At 43.8% G+C, this 25595-nt stretch overlaps 1 long non-coding RNA gene across 2 annotated transcripts; it reads right to left on the reverse strand.

Moving 5' to 3' along the window:
- Positions 1-218: 218 nt before the first annotated feature.
- LOC121665306 lies at positions 219-25516 on the reverse strand. 2 transcript variants are annotated; one of them, XR_006016323.1, is made up of 7 exons: positions 22846-25516; positions 13770-14226; positions 12360-12544; positions 7517-7650; positions 3629-3762; positions 1094-1196; positions 219-399 (listed from the first exon to the last, which is right to left on the reverse strand). It is a non-coding gene; the product is annotated as an uncharacterized LOC121665306 (long non-coding RNA). The 2 variants fall into 2 exon arrangements; XR_006016322.1 differs by lacking the exon at positions 22846-25516 and having other exon boundaries at positions 13770-22828.
- Positions 25517-25595: the final 79 nt, after the last annotated feature.

Below are 25595 nucleotides of genomic sequence, written 5' to 3' on the forward strand. Positions count from 1 at the left end.
CATGGCTCCTCTGTATAGAGCTTCAGAGATTAAACACCTACCCAGACCCCAGGGAGTACTGTGCAGAATTCCTTGGGCTTGTGGACTATTAAACCTGAACATTTATTTTGTCGGCTCTGTAATTTTCTTGACCATTTGCAGGAGGGAGAATCAACCACTTAGCCTTTTTTTTTTTCACCTCAGCCACTTATTACGAGCACATGGGGGAAGGAGAGAAGTGGGAGGAATCTATTTTATTTGTTGACCACTTTAACTTGTTTATTCTAGAAAATAGCATCCAAATGCATTTTCCAAGAAAACAGCATGACACTACCTACGATCAGCAGCAGATATGGAGAGCTCTCTGCTCAAGAACTTTCCATGGGCTCGCGAATGACCAGCTTCTGCCAGGAAAGGAACCTGAACCAATATGAAAACAAGAATATGTGAGTTTATTCACAGTTACTATGACCAGTAACTCCTCACTGAACCATTAATATCTGCAAAGTTAATGCAGTGTTACATAAAAAAGCATTTCCATTCATTGCTTCTCAACATTCCCAATCTTGGAATTCAATTTATTGCTGAATGCTATTGTTGTATACATAAAAATCCACTTGTTCAACAAAAACTACCATTCAAGAAACAGAATTCACTTCTACCTTCCCATTAATGTCAACAGACAAGGCTGGGAATTCTCTATGAAAAATAAACATCTCAAGAGTGTTGAAGGTAGACAGGCCACACCAGCTTAGAATGTTCCAGGTGCAAAGGTGACTCTAAACAGCTCTCCTTGGACACTTCCAGTTTTATTCTGAAGGAAACAGAGGACCAAATGGCAGAAGATAAAATGTGTAAGCTGGTTAAATTTGGCTGCCTCTGTTTCCATTGTGTGTCCACCATCACAGTAGATATTTCCTACTTCTAGATGTTCTGGACAATAAATATTTACAGGAAGGCCATTAGGGCATGGCAAATCCTGACAGAAGGGTTGTATATCACCCCTCAGCCAGCAGCACCCCACAGGGGGATAGATTTAGCAGTACACAGGATGTGTGAGATACCCTAAGCAGGCAAGGGTGAATTCCCAATACTCAGGTCTGTTAAGTCATACCTGCTGTACAAATTGTCTTGGACACCAGCACAATGGCAAGGCAGCTGTGTGCACATCCCTCCTTCTCTGAAATCATGCTCAAAAGGGCATGAGACAGAAGCACCTGGAGTCAAGAGAAAAGCCCAAACTCACCAAGTAGGAACTAACTGTTCCAGCTACAAACCCCTCCTCAGATCCCTACATACAGCTCACAGACCAAACAGTATCACACAGCCTTCACTGGGCAGGGATATTTAACAGTGAGCTGAATGTATATGGTAGAAATGCTGCAGAGAAATAGAGTGAATTTAACAATTCCCCATAAAAACAAAATCTTCCATCGTTCATACCCCAGATAAGAAGCTGCAGTTACTCAGCAGTAATAAAGGTGGAACAGAAGAAATGCAGCAGCCACGTCTGGGCTCCAGTCACTGTGAGCTGTGAAGCAAGCAGCAAGAAATGCAGCATTATGCTTCCAGATTCCATTTACACTGGTCATGGGTTGGGTGAGTGAGAGGAACCTGGGTAGGCTGATAGCCTGGCGCCACTCATTTTATAAAAAGCGGAGCCTGAATGTGCAAACGAAGCGTAAGGACTACAGCTCCCTGCATTTGTTGTGCCCCAGCTTTCCTAGAGAGAATTAGCAGTAGAAAACGACCACTGTGCCTAACAACCCTCCCTGCTCTGTTTTTCCCTGTCTCTCATCTGTCACCACATCCTTCTACCTCGCCACCCAACCACTCCTAACACCTCTGGCTGTCTCTCGAGCTCATTTATACACCCTGCTGCTGTGCCCTCGCTTGGCAGCCTCTCTGCTGACTGCACTCAGAGCAAGCAGCTCTGCCATTCTTATGTTAGACACAGCTTGTGGGGGGCACTTGGCCTCCCCAGCCATGCACTTCCACCGACCCCAGCTCAGGAAGCCACTTGAGCATGACCAAGTGGAACCAGCTCATACCCAGAAGGGAACACAGGAGGGAGGGAAGGAAAGTGCCACGATTTCCATGGGGCACTTCCCTTCTGTGGGTCACTGCTGAGGCAGACACTATTCAGCAGAGCCCCCAGCAGGACTGGGGTCCTCCCGCGCACAAATCTGCACGGTCAAAATGTTCCAAACCCTTTGTTTCAAGTCTCTCTCACCCTTGGCCCCGTGCAGAGACATGAGCATAATCCTCTTTCTCCACCACCCTTGTGCATCAGTGTTATGACATCTCCCCTTCTACCACAAACCCACTCCAAGAAACATCCTTCCTGAAACCCACATGGCCCACAAGGAGAACTTCCTGGAGCTGACCCCAGAAAAAAACTTACTGCACTGAACACAGCTCTGCCTCCGTGCAGGGACTGCAGTTGTGATGTGTGCTCTTTCCTTGTGGTTATACCCACTAACCTGTTTGCCTGTTTTACAGCAGTCATATAATAGCCTGATCACCACAAGGGTTTTTCTGTAATATCCTCTAAATCCTCTTACACCTGCCTCCTGCTAAAATACTCCCTATCCATGCAGAGACACACACTCCCTCTGTCCAGTCTTATTGCTGTAGCCATTTGGACAAACAGACTTCAGCTACCTGCAAAATTAGAGAAATAGGCACTCCGTCCTGTTTTAAATAATGAAATATAGACTGCCCAAAACCCCCACGTTTGAATGACAGTTTGAACAGCACTCACGTCTTTCTCAGCCAGCCACTGCCTCCTCATCTGTAAAATGGGGCAATGGCACTTCTTGCATCTGAGCGACAGTGTTTGCAAACATTAAGAAACGACTCTGCAGAAGCCAAAAGGGACTACTCTATTTGCATGCAAATTCATGTAAAAAATTAATCCTCACGTGATTCCAAAAACATGATGCATACAAATACATTACTGCAAGCCTAAGAAATTTAGCTTTAGAAATGCAGCCAACTGTTTTCTACACTGACTGGGGGGAGTAGGGGAGAATCTCACAATGCACCTTCCTTTATTTAACTGTTAACTCTTTATTCTAAATCTAATATTGGTCCTTAATTTTCCATCAGCGTTTTGACTGCAAGAGAGCAGGGGACAAACAGGAGTGGCAAAGACAATCCATTTATTTCATCCTTTCTTCACTCCTGGGGTCAGCTACTCCCTCTCTGAATCAGTGCTAGACCTGCTTGAATAGCTGAGAATGAACCTTCCACAAAGTGTGGATTTACTTTTACTAAATCCTCTAAGTATTAAAGCTCTTCACACCATTTGGTCTTGAAGTGATGCAAGAGCGAGGTGTGGACACCAGTGACAATAAAGCACCATCTGGCAAAGTGAACTCCAGGCAAACAATGACAAGCACAAGTGAAAAGAATTGCAATGATTTCCACAAACATGTGAAATACTATAAACTGTGTGACTTAGCAGCTTCCTCCTCCTCACAAGTAAATAAACATGTCTGCAGAAGGCTGTTTGGTTCTGTCTTTTATATGAGCTGAGAATACACAGAGACTACCCTATTTGCATTTTGCCTTTAAAAAAAATATATGCAGATTTGTGAGCAAGGGGGAAAAAAGGGCAAGAAAGAAAGAAAAAATAAGAACTAACCAGACTTCACTTTTTCTTGGTTCTTTACTGTCAGGGTGATGTACTGGAAGTCTTTATTTCTTTCAGCTTGGGCCCCTCAGTAGTTCATTCTCCTTCCAGCCTGTTCTCATGCCTTTCTTATCACCTGCTGAGGCCTTGATCATGGACAGAGCAGACAAGCAGCAGGGGACAATTAGAGAGGAGTTCAGACTTTGATCATTTGACCATATGTGAATACAACAGCTGACCACATGTTTTAAAAGACAACTAACTTAAAAGTATTAAAAAAAATCACAAAGCAGGCATAGATACTTAAATTTACATTTTAATTATCTTGCACAATGGTGCATTCAACTTTGCAGAATATTGAATTTTTCTTCCTAAATGTACACATGTACACATCTCCAAAAGGAAAATCAGCACTTTGCTGCTTCTCTGGAGTCTAAATAAGCATACTCTCACTAAAATAAATATTTGGATGATTTAAAACATAAACAAACATATCTATCTAGTAACCTGCAGTTTTTTACTGACAGAAAAATTCACAAATAATTTCTATCCTGCAGACAGCAGGATAGAATTTAAATAGAATAACACTGTATTACTTTACCTCTAAAAATACCATGTATTTAATAGTACACAGACATACGACCCTGCAGTACTTACACAAGTGATTTCTCTCCAGAACCTCTCTGTTAGCCTTTAAAACTTAATACAGAAATACAACACGATTTAAAAGCTCAGCTGTTGTAGGGACTTGGTTCTTATTGCTCATCTGCCCACTTTTTCTTTAAAAAAAATGGGAAAAAAAATCTTCATTTACTCAACTGTTCAATCTTTACTAAATCTTTACGTTATCAAAGCAAAGGGTCCAGTTGTGAGCAGTTTAACTGCAACCACCCGACCCCCGACCCCAAATACTTGAGAAAAATCATTGTTGGAAATTTTTGTATACAATAGAAGCATTATCATCATTTGTAAAGATACAACATCCACTTATCTTCTGCACCTACAAGATAATTAACATATTCATGAAATGGCTGTTTACTCTCGAATAGGAGGATAATAGAAAAATAACACTAATTGTTTTAGCGGCAGTTTGTTTAGGAGTTATCTGAGGCAACAAATGTTTCTTTTGTAGTTGTGGAAAGGCAAAAATGCTCCTTTCTGTAAACACTTCTGTCTTCAGCTTTCCTTTCTCCCTGAAATTTGAATGCTACCAAGGAAAAACTGTGGAATCAGTGAAAGGAGAAGGATTTAAAAATTAAATTGTAGTTAGTTTTCTTTGGATAGCAATTGTTTGCATATTTTTATTACAATGGAAACCACGGAGTATAACAACATTTTGGAAACTGATGTGTTTTGCAGAGTACAAGAAGGGCTGTACCACATGCTGACTGAACAAAACAATGGTACTAATGGGGCATGAAGGGTGTGTACAAAATATTTTAAGAGGCTCAGGCTATTCCAACACACAGTCTTATTTTTTGCTTCTCTGACCGGACTATAAAATGTCTCCTTGTTGGCCCAAGCCTGCCCCTAATGAGGACAGAGGGCTGAGTGCTGGCAGCAGGTCGGCCTGTGCCTCGCCGCCGCAGCCGGGCAGCCGCAGTGACCCACCCGTGCGCAGGGCTGGCGGCTCAGCCACGGGGCCACGTGCTGGCTTTGCTGCCAAAGCCCTGCTCGGCCACGCTCAGGCTGACCCCGAAACATCCCCAGCTTCCTCCGTGTTCTGCAGCGTGTCCCACCCAGCTGCCCAGCGAGCAAGGACTCAAGGTGGCCTCAAAAGCTGCCAAGGCCACCGCAGCCACCAGCATCTTTCACCTGCTCCTGGCTCCACCTAGCCTAACCCTGCGAGCCCCACAGGCCACCTCAACCACAGCAAGGGGACAGCCATTTCAACAACGCGTTGTGTCTCCTCGCTGGGATTCAGAGCCAGAAGAGAAGGAGCACAGCATGCAGCTGGAAGATGGGAGTCAGCTCAGAGAATGGAAAAGGAAACCTCTCCAAGCCTGGCAGCTTATCAAAAGGAAAAAATAATCAGTGTGGTGTTTGTCTGCAGCCCACGGAACCTTTCTTGCTTAAAATATTAGAGGATATTAAAGCTAATCAAATATGAGTTATCAGCAAATTTGCCACTTGCTTTTCAGCCTGATGCTGAGAGGTGAGTGGCAAAGGGTTTCTGGGCTTTCCCAAGTTACCCTGGAAGGAATTTGGGTTTGTTTTTAAAACCGAAGTTCACCTCCTCAGCACCTAAGGGCTCTCCGTAATAAAATATGGATGCAGTATTAATTAAATATAGATGCAATTTCCTCCTCCTTTCTCTCCTTAGCTGCTATCAAGAACATTAGTGCAGGCGCCTAAGGAAAGCCTCGCTAACCGAGAACAGCTGCCACACTAATTAGGCACCGTGGTCTATCAGCCAGGCACAGGCCCAGGAACAGCCACCTGACTTCTCCCCTCACAATTCCCACACACTGGCTCTGGGCATGTGGCTCCAGCTCAGCTTTGCACTCCCTCAGCTTTAGGCACGGGAGAAGACACCACTGACTGAAAAGAATGGGGTTACCACTGACCCCCAGCAGGTTTTGGTTGAGCTCCCTAAATGCAACAAGCATTGTCTCTGTGCTGAAGACACTGCTAATGGGTCATGTTTGCAAAGCATTTGGAGATATGCTTGGCAGCATTGCCATCTTTGGGAAAGGCTAAGGGAAAGCCACTGCCACGGAACAGTGTGGCCGTGTATCAGCTGCCAAAAATTCCTACCCCAGCAGACAGTCTGCCCAGAGTGCTCCAGCTAAACAAAGCAAATCCTGAGCTGATGGCTGCGCTTTAGACTGCTGGGCCCATCCCCACCTTGAAGCCACTGAAAAGAGGGGACCAACCCCCCCTCCAAGAACAGTAAACCCAGTGAGCAAGAGCAAAGGACCCTGCCACTAAAAGAGCCTTTGCTTTCACTGTCAGACTAAGAGGACTCCAACCTCCCTCCCCCATCCTGGCTGGGCAACTTGATAGAAGCTTTGCATCTGAAGTTGTATCACTGGGACAAAAATATTTAAAATAAGATTGAAGAATGAAGAGGCCAAAACAAGGACAGGGCATGACTATGACCTCATATTGCACTGACTGCAAGGCTCACATATGAGTGGGGAGACCCATCTTCTCAGTGCTGCACTGTGGCTTATGAACCATTTCTTGTGATGCCATTTTCTGTACCATGTGAGAGCAGCCTTCCTCCATCCCTGCCACCACCTGCTCCCAGTTTAGCCAATTACCATTTAATGTCCTCCATCTGTACAATAGGAGCACTGGTACTTCCTGACCTCACAGGTATGCGTGTGTGTCTGCATGTGTGAAGATAAATATATTAAAGATTGGGAGGCATTCAGGCCCTGGGCCAATGGGAGCTATATAAGTGCCAAAGAGACTAAGACAGATGAGGGCCATATAAATAGATGGCTGGGGAGCTGCACCCCTGAGGCTACAGACAGGAAAGGGGCAGAGGCAGAAACAAACCGTGGGAAAGAGCCCTGTTTGAAGTCTCTGACAGAGCCCCCGAGTGCCAAGGGAACACGGAACAAACCCCTGCTCCTCACACCGTGAGCTGTGCTGACACCCCTGCCATCAGGAGGCATCCCACGGAGGAAGAGGAAGGGCTGTCAAAATAAGCCCAGCTTTAGATCAACAGCTGATAAGGGAGCCTGGTCACATGCAGGAGGCCCTGCCATGGCTTCTGGAGAGGTGCCAGTGGTGTAAAATGGACTTGGCTCCCACCACAGACAGGTCCTGGGCTCTCCTGGCACTACCCCCAGCTCTTGATGCAGACAGTTCAAGCAAGGAAGCAAGCAGAGGTGTCCCCACTCAGTCCATGACACAAGGACAGTCACCAGGAGCGGATCCATCCCCTACCTGCCTCTGCATCCCCAAAACTGGGTGGACTTCAGTCTCCAGCTCTGTCAATCCTGCTGCAAAATGCACTTTATAAAGTGTCATAAATCATAAAACGCATCTCCTCCTCAGATCCACTGCCTCTTCTGCAGCTACTGCGGAGGAAAAAAGGCAGCTGGGAGAAATCTGGCCCACAAAGGTTCACAAAAGACTGCACACAGCGCCTTACTGGCAAAGAAAGAAAAAAGAACAGAGGAAAGGTAGAGACTGTAAGAGGTTAGAGGGAAAAGCAGCAATATCCTTTGAGAGCTCCCTGAGCTTTTCTGCCTGGTAAGCTTTGGGGATCTCTCTCAGCTTTCAAGAAGACGGCAGCAGCATTTTTCAGGGGAAAAAAACCCATAACATCGAAGGGACACAGATCCTAATCATCAATATAGTTATAAAGGAAATCTGATGGTGATTTTGCCACAGTGGGTCTGCAAAGCATCTCCCATGCCTCCAGCTGATTAAGCAAGAGGAGAGATTGACAGGATCTGCTCTCCACTGGTACACCCATACACTGCTAAAGCAACACCTCCTCTTGGCTTTATTATTTAGCATTTATTAAGGCAGTACCCAGAGGCCCTCCCAGATCCTCAATAATTTACAAAACACACAGATAGTTCCACCCCCAAAGATATTTAAAGGCAAACCACAGAGCATAGCAAGGGAGAGGAAACAGACAGAGGGGTAGGAATAGAAAATACCTCTTTAAATTTGGAGCAGCCAAGAGCAGAGTCACAGAGCTGATTAAAGGACATGGAGATGCATTTTAGTGAGAGAACTCTCTCTAATTAGCTCATCAAAGCCTAGGTTCATGCACACCTCTGTGGGAACCACACTGTGATAACAGTTTCCCAGTCTAGCAAAGGCCTAACAGAAACTAAAGTTAAACATGGGCTGACTGGGCTACAAGTCGTTCACCACAGGTGACAGCGATGTAGATCCATCACTACAGTTTTTTAATGAAGACAAAGCAGATTGTTTGGAAAAGCACCCTTACTCAAACAAATTCACTCATTTCAGGAAAATCCTGTTGCCTGTTTGGGAAAGGTGATCACAATAGAATTAAACACAGCTTTCCCTGCATTACAAGGATTAATCAAATCGAAAAGCATTTAACAGTGGAGTAAAGGATCACAAAAAAAAGTAGTAGAATGCAGCAAGAATACATATTTGCTCCTGTTTATTTCATAGGGAGAAGGAAGAGATTTGTGTATCTCTCCAGAGTCTTAAACTGCTCTAAGATAAAAACGAAGTTCTTCAAATATTCCATACAAACAGACTGCAATATACTGATGTTTAGTTTTTGCCTGGGGCTTAGAAAAGTTCCCAGCTCTGCCATTCTCCATAAGTCTTCAATTTAACCACTCCCTCCACTCTCAAAAAAAAAAAAAAAAAAAAGAAAAGGAAAGAGATCTGAAGTCACTGAAATTGATATGGATGCAAAGCAGAGAAAGCTTTTTCTAGGGGAATTAATCTTCCCTTTTGCTCGTCTCCAAGAGACTGATGCAGCAAAGCCAAAATCCCCATACATCCACACAGGATGATGGAGTAGTTTAGGAACCAGATAAGCCAGAATTTTTGCCTGCAGATGCTGCTTGCAGGGACTCAAGGGTATCAGCTCTCAGTTCTATCCAAAATCTATCAAAACTACCATTAACATGCAAGTCCAGGGCAACTGAAGTTTTAAACCATTTGACAGTATGACCAAATCTCACATACTCAAAAATCACCATGAGTTTCCTGAAAACTACATCCAGCTGTAATCTGGCTCCAAACTTTCACGCTGGGTTTTTTTTTTGGTTGGTTTTTTTTGGGGGGGTTTTTTGGTTGTTGGTGTTTGTTCTTTGTTTTGTTTTTAACTTTTGGAAGAACACTAAAGCACATAAAAGTCTCTAAAAAACTGACTTGTGGGGAAGGGAAAAAAAAAAAGTCAGTGCATTACAAAAATTATAACCCCAACATCCACCTGGAGATGCTGAACTGCCGGGGATGATTTATGATTTCAGGTGGTGGCACAGGACTTTATCCAAGTACTTCCACCACACTGACCAAATCATGACTGATCATTTTTAGGGAAGGTTTTAAACACACCATGGGTCTTTCATGGTCTTTACCTCACTTCTATTCCCATATTAAATCTTTTACTGGGCTGCAATGCTAAAGAAACAAAACCAGAGTGAGGGCCCTATTTTCATGCATCATACTTAACTGTTTCTCCCTCAGTCATAAATACAGCTAAAATCTGTTGCACTCCTGTTATTGCCAGCATTTCTGCAATGTAAAAATCACCTGAGGTAAAAGAAAAAACACAGTAGCAAAATCAGCAGCTAACATTACTTTTTAAAACATAATAAATATTTCACCCAGACTTAGCCAAAAAAGATTTAGCCAAAAGAAAAAAAAACACCACACAGTTGCTTAAGCCTCAGGAGACATTTATGCTGTTAAAACAATGGATGAACAATTCTTCACTGCCTAGAGAATCACAGAATGGTTTGGGTTGGAAAGGACCTTAAAGACCATCTAGTGCCAAGTCCCTGCCAGGGCAGGGACACTTCCCACTATCCCAGGTTACTCCAAGCCCCGCCCAACCTGGCCCTGGACACTTCCAGGGATGGGGCAGCCACAGCTGCTCTGGGCACCCTGTGCCAGGGCCTCCCCACCCTCACAGGGAAGAATTTCTTCCTAATATCTAATCTAAATATACCCTTCCAGCTTAAATCCACTAAGCACTAAGCTTTTGCAAAGAGAAAGGACTGCCAGCTAGAGAGGAGCCCTTTGACAAACAAACCAGTCCAGGGCACCAACTGGAAAGGCTTTAGTAGTTTAAGAGAGAAGGACACTCGACCCTTTTGGAGCTGGTCTTTCATTACTTATGTTAAAAGTGAGAATCCAGTGTGCTGGGAGAGCCCCACCCCAGATCTAATGCTGACATTTCTGCTCTGCAGGATTTTGCTTAACTACATCTGCACCTCCTTGAATGTAGTGACACAGCAAACCAGAGGCTGCCATCACTGGACTAAACCTTTTTGCTTTCTGTCCCATGGAAGGGACCACTGAAGAAAACATCTCTTGCCCTCTTGTTATAGTGGGATGTGATTCAGTAGCTCTTAACTGGTTCAGCTTTTCTCTCCCCTCAAGTCCAGGAAGGCCATGACCATTGGAAATCACCCCCAGCACTGTCTGCACTCTCCACACAACACCCAGACTGAAGGCAAGCAGTGCTAAAGACACACAGGGCATTCTGGCACGCTGCAGCTGCATCCTGAGGCAGCCACACTGAGTCAAGGGCTGGTCCAGCTAATTCAGCTGGTCCCCGATCGAGACGTGGGCTCACACAGAGCTCATTTCCCTTTGTTTGTCCTCCCAGGCCCAACAGCAGCACACAATGAAAGGGCACATCCCCAACAGGGTCAAGTGAGCCAAGACAATAAGGAGAATGAGACAAACAGAGATTTCCCCTTTGTGGCATTACTCTTGATTTTTCAAGCATCCACAGTTACAGGAAAATTACTATAAATTTGAGGAGAAATTGAAACTTGGCTCTTTTCCCTATGTTTGCATTTTAAAAAGAGAGGGGGAAGAAAGAGAGAGGAACAAAAACCTCACCTTTTGCTATTTGTTTTTTGCCGGTTTTATACTTTAGAAACGTAAACTAAAAATAAGAGGACTAATAGGAGTTGTCAGACTTCCACCATCCTGTGTCTCTGGCTCCTCCGAGTGACACTCTGACAAGAAACTTCTGGTATTGTCCAAAGGAAATATCAAGGCAGAAGTTGAAAACACAGCTGAATCTGAGAGAACTGGAAACTTATCACAGCAGTAGATGTCTGACAGCAGAGATCCCACTCCAGGTGACCAGATGCCTGCGCCGGAGTGTCCCCACAGCCAGAGCAGGGAGAGGCTTTCTGTGGCCCAGCCACCGCTAGAGGAGGTCAGAGTGCCACAGAGAGAAGGGACGACGCTTCTCAAAGCTTTGGGAGAGAAATTACAGACTAAACTATCACAAATAGACTTCGCACTCCCTTCTTCCCATTTATATTTTTGTAACTGAGAAGTCTCCTCAATTTTAATGAGATTCAGTAGGAGCTGGGGGAAATGACATGACACACACACACCCAAGGTGTCTCCAAATTTTATTTAAAACCCAAGGGATCCCAAACCCATAGACATCACTTCTAGCCATCACTAACGATGCTAAATCGTGATGATTCAGAGAATTTCAGCTGGAGAAATCAAGCGGCTGCAAGACAGAGTTACCTATTTTTGTTTTTAAACAGAAGCTGGAAGTTTCCATCCCTTCTATTCCTTTTTATAATCTCCACAGAAAGACTTCAAAACATGAGCTGAATAGAAAATAAAAGTTGACAAACCAAGACAGCAGGACAGCCTTCAAAAGGACTCCAATTTAAATATAAAATATAATCTTCCCATTTTTAAGACCATCTCATCATTTTGGGTGGACCCAATTGCTAATTTTCAAGGGTATGGGACTGCTTATTTTGTGGGCAAGTTTCTGGCTTTGGCAGAACAAACAAAAAGCTATCATTTGAAAAGATAGCAAGACTGCAGACCTCAGCCAATTTCAGGCTGTGGCTGCAGTTTCAGAGCCATGACTTGTTTACCTATCGAGCATTCTTAGATCCTTAAAGGAGCAGAATGGTTTCTAAAGGCTTCAAGCCTACCTCTCTGAGCAGTACATTTGACTGTATCCCACTTCGTATGGTGATATTCTGGAATTCCAGCTCCTAGCCATGCTTTGAGCATGGCAGAATCCAAGCTCCCATCATCCTGAACGACTCAAAGGCACAAGGCTCACCATTGCTGCAGCGTGGAGCTCTCCTGCGAGGACAACTGATGGTCTCATTCTCTGCAGGAGATGCTTGGATGGAGTTCCTGAATAAGGACTACTGCAAGATGCACATCACAAAAACAGCTAGTCCTGGAGCTCTGCTGCAATCCCCAAAAAGGGAAAATTCCCATGGTAATGCCTTAAGAATTCAGCTGGAGAGAATGGGAGAACATGCATTATTAAGTAACTGTCAACAGCATGAGCAGACACTATCCATTATGCCAATTCCAAGTCTCATTATTTATGTCTGCACACAAGACACACACACATCCAAACACACACAGAGGCATATATACATTTAGGGAGAACAGATTTTACTTTTTGGCATTGCAATTCCTTCCACAATATTTTTCCACTTAGGAAACTCATATATGATCTCTCTATTCCTCTTACAGAACAAGTTCTCTGTTTTAAACAAAGAACAAACAAACAAAGTCTCTCAGTTGTGAAAGCAAATGTATCAACTCCAGCCCACAGTATTAGACTGAAATTTCAGCAAAAAGCAAACAATATACACTTATTCTGATATATAGTCTACCACAGGCACTATGCTGGGGCACTAAACAAAAAAAAAAAACAAAAAAACCCCCAAATCATTGATAAGACAAAAAAAAAACTTTTCAAAGCACTGAATTTAAAAATCATCTCAGAGAATAAGTTCTTCCCCAGCCTCCAGAGTGTTTTTGCACCTGCAATATCAATCACAGCAGCCAGAACTCAAGAATTAGGATGTAGCACAGCACTGCTCTGGAACATGGCATTTTAACACAATGGTGCTGTTTCTGAGCTTAAAATAAACAGTACTACTTAACTGTAAAATAAACTCTACAGGCTCTTCCAAATAGCTCCATCAACTTGGATTAAATAGCATAAATTTCATGTGGCAAGAGGTACACCATATTCAGTGCTGAACTTAGCTATTTTAAAAATTAATTAGGCAATTATACACATGGGGAAACTGTTCTAGTAATTTAGCTGCTTAATCAAATCCCAGGTACCAAATTATGGACCTGATCCTGCAGTTCTTATTCAAGTCAAACTCCTATTGATGTCAGTGGGAGTTTTGCCTAATTAAAGATCAGGACATACACATGTGCAAGCCTGCTTTTAAACGATGGCTTTGAATTTAGTCTTAGGAATATGAATATGGCTCTGAATCCCAAATCGTTGCCTACAAGTTTCTCACGTGAGACTTTGGGTATATTAATATATATTTTTCCTAAGTCTGGCTCAAATTAACTTCTAGGTAAAGTCTGGAGATTTAGCTAAAGAGTCTTACAAGGCCCAATGGCAAACTGACCTAGTTTTGCAATTTTTTTTTAGAACCAATTAAATACTGCTACAAAACAAGGAGCAGGTTGTAAAAATATCACCTACGAATCACACTTAGCTGCAGGAGCTGGGTTTGTGTTATTGTTCGGATCAGTGCAGTCCTCACAAGGTTTCTCCAAGGGGTCAGCTGAGTATGTTCCCAAAAGGGCCTGCCCCAAAAAAGGGTTCTGGCTGGTATGCCCAAGTCTCTGCTGAACAAGCTGCAACTCGAGTAGGCGAGGAGGAGTATGTGGGGTGGGGGAGGAAGAACAGTGTCCTGCCTCATGCTCTTCAGCCCCAACCACCAAAGAAGCCCTTGTGGGGTGCACTTCAGGCAGGAGCAGACTGGGCTCACGGGGGTGTGCAAGAGAACTGTCTTCACCCCTGGCTGCTCATCCTGACGTTGGTCCTGACTGTATCAGACCTGATGCCTTCGGAGCGGCTGCACTGACATACTCTGCTGATCTTGCCTCTTCAGATGCCTTGGTGATGTGTCAAGGGGCACACACTGAAGCATCACAGGCTAGGAAAAGGTAAACCAAAGTCAGTCAACAAGCAAGAAATCTGGTGGAGCAGAAGATTACTAAACACTGACAGTTGCCTGGTTAGTATTAGATTCTTAAAGGGAAATGTGCGTCTGTCAAAAAAACATGGGAGTGGGCATATACCCTAGATCCCTTCTGCTCAATGGCAAGGAAGAGCAGCAAAACTCTTTTTCTTTTAAGCAAAATAGGAACAACACTTTTCAGTGAGCACTGGGTTGTCTGTGCACTTGCTAAGTTATGCCCTCAAAGCAGGAAGGACAAGACCTTGTGTGTGTCTGAAGATAGAGGGAAATCACAATTCTGTCTAATACACTGGAGCAATTGACCATGAAAAGGTTACATGTTAGGAAATAATTATCTCTAGACACAGCTACTGACAAGGTCAGTGTCCACAAGGATTATTTCCTGCTCACCCAGTGCCTGCTGCCTGGAAGGGAGGTGGGTCTCCCGATGCTCCCAGCCCCACATTCCACTGATGCTAATGGCACTTGTGCACCGAGTGGCCCAGCAGCTGAAGCAGATAACCAGGAGTGAAGGGGTTAAGTGCCTGTCACAATAGAAGCCTCTGGGGGCACTTGACCTTTTCACATTTTTTATTCAGGAATGAGCATTTTGTGCCTGTTGGAGGAAGTTCATCTACATTTGTCCTCATTCTTCACCCTGTTTGTGTATTTTCCCTTCCCTTCACTCAGTGCCCCAGTGTCCCATTAAGTACCAAGCAACCTCTGTTGATGAATATGAATTTAGAGCAAAAATAGAGGGGACACAAACACTGCACATTGATCAAGTGACTTACAAGGAATTTAAACATATTCAGGGCATATGTTTCTGCCGAATAGCTTCCTACACATATAATACTCACCTGTCAGTACTGTGGTGTGAAGAGGAAGAAAATCACAGACAGTGAACAGAAACATTATGCTAGCTGGAGCAACAGTCTGATAAGAGCATTAAAGATGTTTAAATACTAAAAAAAAAAGACTAAATCACAGCATTGACTTTCATATGCTAAAGAATGTGCCACAAGAGAAGGCACAGTGATACCTGCCCTTGGTCTTTCATTCAGCAATTAGACTGTGAACTCCTCTGTTCCAAGAGGGAGGGTCTGCAAACCTCTCTGGCTGCAAATCAGTCAAGGAGGATAAATCCAGAATGAGTTTGTCATCATCTGTTTCATTTAGAGGCAGACACTCTAAAAAGGTGCAAGCAATATCCAAGACCTTGATCCTGCTGGGATCAAGGAGAGTTTTGCATTGGCTTAAATAAGAGCGGGCTCTAGTCTTAGAGCACGTGTGTCCAATTTGTTAATGTTTTGGGTTCAAATAAAAAACAAATCTCTTGTCTTCCCTGCATGGGAGTTTCAACCACATTCTTCCACTGGGGGAGAGCATCAGGGCTTAGACAAGAAAGAGTTTCTGAATGATCTAAGTGAATGGTCCTGAGGAGACTGGCATTACTGTGAGCTTTGAACACAACTACAGAGGGTCTTTTATAGATGTACTCCAGAGGGGAGATCCTTAGATGGGTCCTTTAATGCCTACCCCCATATGCAATCCAGATGAAATTCTTTATCAGATGGGGCCCGGATCTTGCTCCCATTAAAAGTTCTGCCACTGAATTCAGTGGGAGCAGATCTACTTGTTTTAGATGCTTATGCAGCTTCCCTTACCTCAGTGCCTCAAAATAATTACCCTTCATTCTTTTGAGTCTGGGGAATACTATTTGCTCCACTTTGCATACAGAGCACAGCCAGACCAGGCGACATAGTCATGTGTCATATGCATATCCAGGTCAGGGAAGGGCCTTAACTCCAAGTATCCCAAATCTTAGACCAAAGTACTACTCCACACCTTGTCACCACCATGAAACTCCTTTCTCAAGTAGAGACACAGAAGTCAGATTAGAGCAGCCAGCTTCCTTCTCTTGTTTGGAAAAGGAGGATCAAAGCCACGTGAGAAAACAATATTCAAGTATCTCTCACTTCTTTCTTCAAGTAAGTTTTTCCAACTTGTCTTCTGCCACTGGTCTTCCTCAGCCACTACTGGATGAACAGGAGTCAGCCCTTGGCTGCTGAACTATGCTGCACTTCTAGAAAACATCCTTCACAACTTGTACATCTCCACTGGCTGCTTTCTAGGATGTAGCAGCCCACCCCAAGATAAAAGCAGTGCTCCAATAAACCAGTAGATATAAAACCAGCACTCTAGCAAAATGTCTGTGACCTTCAGCCACTGTCCACTGTGTCCCAGAGGTAGCAGCTAACTGCATTGTCACCAAACTGTCCTTGAAGCACATCCACAAAAGAGCTCTTGGGAGGATTCAGTGCAGAGTAGAGGGCAGGTCTTGGACTAGAACAAGAAGTAACTGAAGACACCTCAAGCTCACCCAGGAATGTTCGCTGGCAGTGAATGCTGCAAAATCCCTGAAGCGCCGCACAACTTTCAGAAAGATCCCTTCCCCATTCCCAAGCGACAGGTGTGCTCCTCCAGCCACCACCCGCTGTCAGTCTCACCCCACATCTCCAGGGATGTGTTCCAGGGCAGCAGGGATGAGCAGTAGTACTGCAGGAAGTTGTTAGCTCCAGGGACTCTTGCACACCAGCAGAGCCAGCCCATGCCATGTAAACACACCTGCATGTGGGAGATGTCACAGTAGCCTCCTGGAGAGGCAGCAGCATCTACTTCCCTGGCAGCTTCATGTCATATCTGTCTACAAACCACCCAGCCCTTCGCTGCACCTGACAGCCACTCACCATCATTTAGCCCATGGCTACTTAAGCACTAAAAAGGAAAGCACTGTGAAAGAAAAATCACCTCCCTGAATGTTTGTTATTATTTACATTTCTGTTAGCCCCAAAAGGGCTCCAACTGGGTTTTACACCAGCCAGTCGCCATGCCCCAGAGTGAAGGCTGTTAGTACCAAAGGGAACTTGGGAAACATAGGGAGAAGAGCTCTCTGGGAGCACTCAAAGGAGAACCCAGGCTCCCCATATCCAGACTAATACCCTGCCCAACAGCTCCCTCTCCATTTTCAAGAGTACTGACCCAAATACATAAATGAAAGCAAGCGTGTGTTGTTTATTTCCAAGTATGAATGGCATGGTTTCCCCTGGGCTCCATGTTTCTTGGAATTATTTGAACTGGAAACCAATCAGCCTGTATTCGCTATTGATTTATTTTCTAAAAATCTCTCATCCCTAAAGTAACAGTGCCTTTCCATGTCTCAGCCTGCTGTTTAGTGACACAGTAATCTAAAAGCTATTGATCACTTGGGTCTCTACAGTCATAACATATCTTTTTAAGTGCCTTCATGGAGGACTATTTGCAACACAAGTACTATAAATGGCAGGGCTGCTAATGAAATCAGCAAAGATATTAATAGAGATTTAACACTTGTGTTGTAACAGAGCATGGACAAAGGCCAGTGGAGGCCAGCATCTAGAGGAAACAAGTATGGTCATTATGAGAGAAGTTGCATTTCTCTTTGAACACCAGATGTGCCACAACCAAATTTTAGTCTAAACAGGAATCCAAGCCTGGACACGGACTGGTCAAACTACTCACTACCCGAGCAGTGGAGTATCAGTGCTGGAGACACCAAGATGGTCTCATTCTGCTGCAGCAGTTCTACTTGACTTCAGTTTATCTGTAGTTCCAACATCCTGCATAACTTCTGCTTTTCTGCAATAGCAATCAGGGTTGGTACGCCCCAGGACACAGGATCAGGAGCAAGGAAGGTGTGGACACCTCATGGGAGAGTGCTGCTGCAGAAGTGCTGAGTACTCCAGCTCCTATTGCCTTGAAGGGATGTTGTCAACTGCAATTTTTTCCACCCACCACAACAGTCTGTATTACCAAAAACATGAGTCCCAACTGATCTGAAGCCAGACAGCACAGCAGCTTTACAGTGGACCTGCCTCAGTGTCATGCAGGAGGAGACCGTATTGTTCAGATCAGGTTCTGTTTCAGTAGAAATATCAATAAGTACATCAAGTTCAGTCAGGAAAAAGGTCTCCAGAGAGGACACTCTAATGCATTACCCCAGCTGAGACATTCTATAAGCTACAAATTTAAACAAGAAACATGCTGCCCAACAAAGAGATAAGGTGTCTGCAAGTCAGTAGCTATCAGTATGTGCCACTTTACCCAGCCAAGCCACAGTGAACTGTGCCTTCCCAGTCCCCTCCAAAGAGGGCCAAGATGTGCTTATTTTGCATGGCACGACTCAGCTCTGCAGCCTGGGCTCTGTCCCATGTGGCAGTGCTGTCTTCGTGACCAGAACAGAACTCTTCCCCCCCATAAAATGAAATCAATCATGAGAACAGGACAGCTCTCCCCGACACCGCTAGGCAGTGAGCCTGGAGACAGCCGTGCTCAGGAACACGCTTCCAGAAGCAGCTTTCAGGAAACATTTGCAACCATTTAAATTTCCCACCCAAGAAGTTTTGCACTTGTCAATTTACCTTATGCCACAGGTTTTTAATTTAGTTGTACAGGAAGAAACTTTATATGCCTCAAATTTTATATGTTAATGCCAGACGTGAACACAATAGCATGTGTTCCCTCTCTGCCTGCTGCACTTCTTGGGAAAGGATGCTGTAAAGCTGCAGCACCAAATATTCACACAATCAACAAAACTCTTGCCCCTCTTCTTCAGCATTTCCCCCAGTGCCCTGGGGAATTCCAGCTGGCACAAAAATCTGCTCACACATACTTCCCAGCCTTCTGAGCACAAAATATCCCTGGATGCAAGAGGATTAAAGACAAAAATTTGATTTGCTAATTACGAAAGATAAGGAAACTGCTGAAGACCATGCACGATTGCAACGTGAGAATGCATTCCAGCTGCTTCCATGTATGGAGAAGGTGGGGATTATTGATTCAAAAAGCTTTTAAATTAATGAAGGTGCCAGCATTTTTTCTACTACATGGACCTGAGATGGATGAACATGAAAAGATGCAACTTCTTTTGATTATCATTGTTCTGCTTTAAAACTAGGAACTCTTTTGCACATTTTACTGTATGGGTGTTTTTCTTTTTTCCTGAATTTAAATATTTTTGCAAGTCTTACCAGTTAGTAAAGTGTAAGTCATTACATGATACACGTGTTTGTCCTCCTGGACTTCTAACACTCTTCCAAAGGCATCCCTGAGGACAAGGCATACAACTCCAAACTCCATGAATGCTATAATGCGTAAGAAATAGCATTACCTGTTAATGACATCAGAGAGTTTGCATTTCTTAAACAATAAACAGTAAACAACATTTTCTTGTTAGAATCACTGACCAGACAGTGCCATCCCTGGCACGGCCATCTTCCCCCCAAAGCCTTGGCCAGAGGAGATGGCCAGGCATGACCTCTGCCTCACCCAAGTCCATCTCTCATTTTCATCTTGATCCCTCAAGGAAGAATTTCCCCTGCACATTCAAGGGAAGGAAGATGTGTCCTGGGGACAGCCAGGGTGGGTAAACAGGGAGAGAAGACCTCTCTTCTGGCCTCACTCTGTGTCTGTCACTGGGCACTGCCTCGGTCTCCAACTTCACACTCTACAAACTAACTCATTTCTGAGTCCATCCTAATTGGGACACCTGCCCAGTTGGGAAGCACATGTGTTTGCCCCAGCCAGCCTGCTTTGAGCACTTGCTCAGCATTATAACCCTTAGCAAAGCAGGGGGAGAAGGGGCCCAGGGCAGCTCAGCATGGCAGTGCAGAAGCCACGATGGGGCCCATTTCAGTTTGATTTGTTGCGGCACTCTAGATGCAAGATGAAATCTGAGAGATGAAATCTGAGCAATTTCTTGCTTCTCTTCTTTCTGGACAGTTATTAACACTATAAAGAAGGCTGAACAGTGGGGCTTCCCAACTCCATTATTGTCAAGGCCTATTTCAAAGGCAGTGGCTGAAATGCCCAGTGCTGCCTTTGTTGATCCTGGGCTCAGGTCTCCATGTTCACTTCTGTCAAACCGCAAGGCTGAGCAAATTAAACTTAAGCTTTCTATGGAGGAGTGGAGGAGGGGGAGACAAGGACAAGCAATGCCTCAGCCTATGTGCCCATTATGTTCACTCTACTCTCAAGTTCCTCGTGTAAAACTAGGGGAAGCAGAAAAGCCACAACAGTGCCAGCTCTCCTGCCTGAAGCCCTGCACCTGCCTTTCAAGGCACCACTGTGAAGCCAAGCCACGGGCTGGGCTGTAAGTGGGTGCTGCAGTCTGACCAGTCTGCATACCTGCCACCAACCCTTCCGATCACAGAGAAATACAAAACACACAGGCTCTTTATTTTCCACCTGCAGGAGAGGGTTTATTTGTCCCCGAGACCAGTGACAAGCTTATTACAGACCATTTCAATTCGAATCAACTTGTAAAGAAAAGAAAGTGGGGAAAACGCATTAATTAAACAGCTTTACTCATGCAGAAAAGCTGCCAGCGTGAGCATTTTAAATTACCTGGGCACACCTAGTGGATTTGCATTCCCTTGGCACAGCTTTGCTGTGGCCCACAAAGCATCATCCACTCTATACTTCCATCTGAGCAAGGAACAAAAGAGACTGACAGCCCAGCACCACCTTCCCTGCTTGGGGGCTAGCGCCCTTCCTGAGGGATTTTGTGTCAGTTTATGCAGAAACCTTGCTCCTGCTAGGTGCAGGGACAGGAAGTTTGGATTCTTCTATAAAACTAAAGACCAAGGCAAAAAGAGGCCTTCCAGAAACAAAGGAGATGGAGCAGTGCCAGCAGGGGGGTAACTACATGCCATTGTTAAATATTAACATAAAATAAAGCAGTAGAAATGGATGTCCATCAACAGAATTAGAAGGAACTAAGAGAGTTTAAGAACAAAAGGTTTACTTATTTAAATTACAGGAGATGAAAAACAGCTGGGAACGCAATTTATAGCACAAAGTACAAAGCTACAAGACTGCTAAATGTAATTATATTTCAAAGTACATTTCCCCCTACATTTTAAACTAAACATGTACAATTATTTTCACTAAAATAAAACTAATGACAATGTAGCCTTTAGATGTTCCATCCCTTCCCTCAGTCGCTTTCATATTCAGCTCATCCCTTTATATTAACCAAAGAGTTTGATTTCTTCAACCAAATAGAGGTTGACCTTTCAGATAGAAGACTAAAGCTTGAAGAAAGAAAATCACCATCACTTTATTTTTAAAAATTACCTCTTACTCTTAAATTCATGGACCTTAGATTGTACTTTCATTTTTATTACTTCTCTGCACAAGAGTGGAAAAATAGCTGACTAATTAACTTCACTATTTGTCACATTTGATTTGTACATTTATTCATGACAGGAATCCTTAAGAGTAAAGATATTTAAAGGTGTTCAAAAGTTTAAGGTTTTGGAGGTTTTTACCCTGCTTGGGAAAAAGAGCAACAGTGCCAAAGGCCAACAGGGTCCAGCATTAAGGTGAAACCTGCATCAAGGCCTGGGTTTGCAAAACCACCCTTTATTGCACTTTTTTGGAACAAAATTCTCCAGGTGAAAAAACTTCCTTCACCTAAGACACTGGGTTGTTTTCCTCTGCTTATGCAGAGCTGCTGTTTGGTTCCACTGGGCTCAGCAGCAGCAGACTCCATCTCGATGGGCATCTCAATCACAGGCTGCACAGAGTCCTATCTATTAACGGCATTTTTAATTCCAGATGTTTATAGCACTGAACCACACAACTGGACCCTGACTTGCAGAGCTGCCTTTTGAAGCTGCCCCTTGTGTCCCATGTGATCAGACTCTTTTTTTAGCAGATCAAATTCAGCATAACAAAAGGCTTGTGGCCATCCAGCAAAAGTCCATCTGTAATGGTTGCTGCTTAAGGCCAGGTAACATTCAAAATTTAGACCTGAGAGGTTTTCAGAAAAATTAAAATGTTGGCACAACCAACTTTATCCCACTATTAACTTTTCCAGCAGAAAAAAAGTTCAGGACCTTAGTCACACATCAATACATTACATATCTGAAAGTTTCCTTCTAGTAAAATTTTCAAAGTTAAAATATATTCGAGAGCCAAATGAAGCCTTTTTGTCCTAGTGAAAAAATAAACCTATTTCTTTCAAAACAAAATGGCTTGCAACTCCTTGCTGTGACAAATTTTTCTTGGTTTAGGTCATCTCAAAAAAAAATATCACTGTTTCAGATGCCAAATAATTGCCAAATGAAAAAATAAAAACAATTACTTTGGCAGATCTTTACAGCTAAGAACATATTTCAAGTGTTCTGGGCTGCAACAAGCCATTAGTTTTGATTCACCTAAAATAAATTACTGATTCACCAAAAATTCACTGAAAAAAAGTACCAGCCCCTGCTAATGAGCTATAAAAAACACATGCACATATAAATTAGTTTATGTTCTTCTGACAACAGCCTGTACCAGATGTTTCAGAGAAAGACACAAGAAGCCTTGAAGTAGACAGATGTGAGATAATCTGCCTCCCACCATGGGTGTTTTCCTAATCCCTTAAAACCTGAAGCAGAAGCTGAGTATCTTTCCAAAAACATTGCAGCAGTTTCTGTTTGCATTAGCTGTTATTAAAGACAAAGCTAGCAATGACAGCTTTTACAAGCTCTGTTTTCAGTTACTTACAGCTTTGCAAAAGTTTGGACAATGTTTCACGCCAGGTACTTTTTGGATTCAATTTTTGCATTCTCCTTTGATAGTTTCTGCAAGAAATATTAATGTACTTTTAAGAAAACGACTTGAGGAATATACATCATTCCATAGACATTATAACAAACTCTTTCTGACTGCCTCAAGGCACAGATAGCTTCCCAACAGAACAGTCCCTTACACTTCAGCAGAGGGATTTTGCTGGTGACAAGGATTTCGCTGTGCCTTTTACTAATTTAAAAGAAAGGGGGGAAAAAAAAGAAAAAAAAAAAATCACATTTGGCCAGGTTGTAAACCTTTGGGGAAGAGAGAGTCAGCACAGTTCTCTTAAAACATTGTGTTCACAGAGCAGACTCCAGCCTGGCTCAACAGGGGCTGAGCTGGGTGTTCTCTCCCCCTGCCCCCTAAAGCAGCAGGCAGAAGAGTCAAGGCTTGGGATGTCACCACTCCCAAGATCCTGCTGCTTCTGGTACCAGCACAACAGGAACAGGCTGCAGAAAATATGGACAGTGAGAACTGTATCTGGAAGAGAACAAATCAGTAAGGAGCACTGAGCTGGAAAAGCTGGAAGCTGCTAACTGCAGATGAGGAGCTGCTGCCAGGGCTGGGACATCACCTGAAGAGGACTGAGGCATGGCCCTTGTGAGAGAAACGCAGGCAGTGGTTGGAAGAGCCACCGTGATGTGGTGAAGTCCCCAAAGGTCACACAATGGGTTGAGCTGGAAGGGATCTTGAAGATGATCTCATTCCACCCTCCTGCCATGGGCAGGGACACCTTCCACTAGTGGAAGCAGGTTGCTCAGAGCCCCATGCAGCCTGGCCTTGGGCACTTCTGGGGATGGTGTACTGAGGACAGCAATGGAAGCAGCAAGTGCAGGGCATGGTACTGATACACTGAGCAGAGGAGAAAGCACAGGACAGGACTGTCACAAAGAAAAACCTGAAGAAACCCAGGAAAAAGATGCCATGCTCAAAGAGCCAGCGAGTGAAATGAGACCACTCTACGGCAGGGACTGAAATGGAAACAGAGGTTCCTCTGTCAACAAAATATATCATGTTCATATAAGGTCTCAGTCCTCCACAAGGCAGATCACACGTGAAGACATTTACCTTTCTTTCCATTTGTCCTATTTCAATTACAGGAAACACATATCAAATCAAAGGAGCTGAAGTCTTTATTACTACAAAGTTGCAATATTTGGATGCAAATACTCAGATCAAAAAGTAGAACTCTGAGAAAAAAAGCTTGATCGCCTAAAAACTGATGCAGTGCTCTGTGTAGAGATCTTGTTTATACACACACTTTTACTGGCTTAACGCAATGTGCCATCTTAATTGGTTCAGCCTACAAAAAGCTAAATGCTAAACAAACAACACTTTTGTTTAAAGTAAATCTTATTCCAGCCTATTTTAAACAGATTAGGAACAGATTAAATATAAGTTTTGCTGAACCACTCCATACTGTCTTACAGTTTGAAAGTGGAAATACACAGGCAGAAAATCCACAAGCAAGACAGATTTTGTCAGCGTCTTTTGGTACAGGCCAGATGTTCACATGCTAAAGTATTTGCACCCATAAAAACTGAAGTCAACTCCTAAAGTTTAACTGCAAGTAAGATGAGAACAACAAAGTGGTGTTATTAGTGTCCTGACAGAAAAAAAAAAAATTAAAAATGAAAGAAAAGAAAAAAGAACTCTAGCTCCCAGGAGATTACTGCCAGAAAAAAGGCCTTATTAAGACATTTCTAATTTGTTCTTTTTGCAAAATGAGCTATGAAGTATTCGGTATAATAATGCCAGATATAATGTGCTCAACAAAAAGGAGAGGTGCCCTTTTTTTAAAGGAATGCATTCTCTTTGCTTTTTATTTGTTTTGTTTGAATATTAATTTGTTTTTAAATTCGTAGTTCTACAAAAGTTTTTTATGGCGGAAAGTCAGAATTCACAACATGAACATATGAAAAACTCTTTAAAGGACTGGAGTCTTGCTGTATTTCCTTGCTACAGCCTGCAGCCTATACACCAGAGAGACAGCAAAAATCTCACCAAAACCAGAAATGCTTTAATAATAAATAAAAGCTTTCTTGTCATTGAAAAATCTTTTCACCACAAAAAGCAATGTATTTTTAGTTATAATGTTGAACATCTCTTCAACATAGGGACATTTTCCTCTGAGAGAACCCTTAGCACAGATGCACACAGCGACACATCTGCTCAAGCACTGGGGAAACCACCAAAGCCAGCTTCACCTTCAGGCACTGCAGCACATCTGTACCAGGAGCTCCCATGGCTGTGATGGGACCAGTCCAGGTAAAAAAGGTAGCAGAGCTCAAAGGTTGAATTTTATTCATTTGGACAGGGAAGCAACCGCTTTGCCCTGCCTTCCCCTTACCATGACATTTAATCACGTTCTGCACAGGAGTGAGTGAGCGAGCCTGTCTGGTTTCTGTGTCCTTCTGAAGGACTTTTTAAGGACAGAGCCAAAGGAGAGGAATAAGCTGAAGTGGGATTGACAAGGTCCACAAGCACGGCTACGGAGGGAGCAGAGCAGCGATGGGGGACACGGCACAAGGGCACAAGCTGCGCATCCCTGCGCCGCGGGGCCACCAAGCCTCTCCCAAATCCTCCCGCACAACCGCGAGAAAGGATGCGGCAGGAGGGCTGAGCCCGTGCGGTGCCAGAGCCGCCTGCCCGCCCGGGAGAGCCGCCTGCCCGCCCGGGAGAGC

The sequence above is a fragment of the Corvus kubaryi genome, unplaced genomic scaffold, assembly GCF_017639235.1.
Source record: "Corvus kubaryi isolate FWS band 111438036 unplaced genomic scaffold, C.kubaryi_AGA036_p1.0 37322, whole genome shotgun sequence".
Classification (NCBI taxonomy): Eukaryota; Metazoa; Chordata; class Aves; order Passeriformes; family Corvidae; genus Corvus; species Corvus kubaryi.